This window comes from Tuber melanosporum, assembly GCF_000151645.1.
Source record: "Tuber melanosporum whole genome shotgun sequence assembly, scaffold_38, strain Mel28".
In the NCBI taxonomy this organism is placed as follows: Eukaryota; Fungi; Ascomycota; class Pezizomycetes; order Pezizales; family Tuberaceae; genus Tuber; species Tuber melanosporum.
Genome location: NW_003299063.1, coordinates 499,272 through 501,637, shown reverse-complemented (window position 1 = coordinate 501,637; position 2,366 = coordinate 499,272).

Below are 2,366 nucleotides of genomic sequence, written 5' to 3'. Positions count from 1 at the left end.
GGGTGTTGCAATCGCGGGGGATGTTGTCATAGAGGGCCAGCACGGGACAAGCAGTACCGTATTTTGCTCAGACAGTCCACTGCCCCCATCAAGCCTCTAACCTCCCCGTCAGAGACAAAAGACCTCGAGAAGGAATTGTGTTTACCTGGTGCAGCACTGCTTGAGCGAGCTGAACCGCCAAACCCCATTAAGAAGTGTTCGCAATTTCGTCACTTGTATCTGGCATAAAGCATCCGGAGGTGGGAGGGCTTTTTTCGTTGGTTGGGTGGCTGTGGCAATAACCGTAATTTCAGATATCGCAGAGTCTTGGATGGTACAACCGCCACTCTGTGCTTGCCTTTACTGTGCTTGTAGGTTAGCTGCAGTACTCGGGTAAAGCACTATAACCGGGAAACTTACCGTGAGACTAGAGCTATGATAAAACCGGGAGTGGCGGTTGCCTCACCCAAGACTCTTCTTATCTTCCAGATATCGGTTCCATACCGGTAATCGCACTCGGGTCCGGTAGAAAACGGCGGGAAAAAAATCAGCAAGATCATGTAGGGGTATGATATCAACAGGCCAATCTACTCACTTATGCCCCCCCCAAAATCACCATTCCAAAAGCCCAGATTCCTTATCTTTCAGTCTTAATCTGCCCTTATAATCTGGGTAAAATCCATGGGTTCAGAATCATGAACGATCACTTGGTGCAATTACTCTGTTTAATGACAACATATAACACACTCTTTTTTTTGTCTCTAAATCCCGAGAACACCGGTACTGTGCTGCTGATAGTATAGGTAACTCGTCAGCTGGAGCCTATCACAGTCTAGCTCTATTGCTTATCTCATAGTAGATTCCCCGAGTAAATAAGGTACAGTATCCGAATACGGGAGCTGAAGGCATGCAGGGAAAATCATCCGTGCTTGTTTCTGCACGAAAACCAGATCTTCGGGTAAAGTGCCGTACTTGCTAGCGAATGTGGGAGATCGGACCATGGGGGATCCCCTATCCCGGGCCACAAGCGCCCGAAAATGGGGGTTTGCAAAGGTACGGTATCATACATGGCAAAAAATCTGCTCCTCCCTAAGCGCCAATTCAAAATATATCTCCCCTTTTCTTCAGGTACTTACCTCCTGGGGCAGGTATGTGGCTAATCATCTGTACTTGAGTACGAGTACTCGAGTACAACTCTGAGCACAGCAGATTTCGTGCCCAATGTTTCGGTACTACTTGCCTACCACTTGTACCTAAATTACCCCGTTTAAATCATCCATGTCGGATCACTGATACAGTAAAGGCCGCTGAAGCTCACTATCATACCAAATTATCAGCGGGAACCAGCCTGTCAGACCACAATAGGGTTAGTCCGACTAGTTATGATACAGGAACTGCGAATGCAAGTATGATACTCGAGTACAATATCATACCATACCTGCCACACCGGGGATCCAACACACCCGGTTGGCTAACCTTATGCCCTGTCAGGAAAACGCTAATCCTTCTCAGTACGATGTCATACCTTATGATATATTGCAAAAAAAAAAGAACCCTAAGGTCCACTATCTCCACGAGCCCCATAATCTCCGGGAGAGGGGATAAGAAGCACTATCATATCATACTTGGGTCGGGTGAGGTTACCCTATCATATCTACGGTATCATAATAATATTATTATGTTCGCCAATGTGATATGATATGGTATGATACATCAACTCTTGTCGAAGGGCGCCAGTTGGTATGATACAAGTATGATGTTGCCTCCTCCCCCACACCCTGCTTCCCTTGTTGGCACCTTCTTATGTATCACATCGGTAATTCCATATAGCCAGCTGAACCTTGAAATCACACGTGGTTCAAGACTTCTATTGTGCATGCCGAGGTAGTCGCAGGTGGGAGATGCCTCGGCATTCAGCCACAAATTCAAATAAATTAGTAATCTCGTGCGCTCAATTCCCCAGCAATGAACGGCTTCTTCCGTCGTTATCAAGCTACACCTATACACATAATAGCCAGAGCCAACATAACTTATTTTATATTTTGGAAGAAAAAGAAGGAAACACTGATAACGAAGAAGCGATTGTGAACGGCCAAAACAGAATAATGAAGATAGACATAACTGGAATAGCACTCCTACTTTGTCGTTTCCGTCATTTACCCCACATAACAATAAAACTGTGGCCTGGTAAATATAGTAAAAGCTATGACGTGAACAAGAATTGGACATATCATAGCTACCCGTTTTCGGGTGCCGGGGCGTCCTCCGTTGCAATTACTTTTTCGCACGGAGCAGACGTCTGTCTACGAGTACTCCTCCATCTATAACCTTTTCACTGTTTCTCCACCTTCAATATTTGCGGCCCATATTCCCCAGGAAGTCATTTA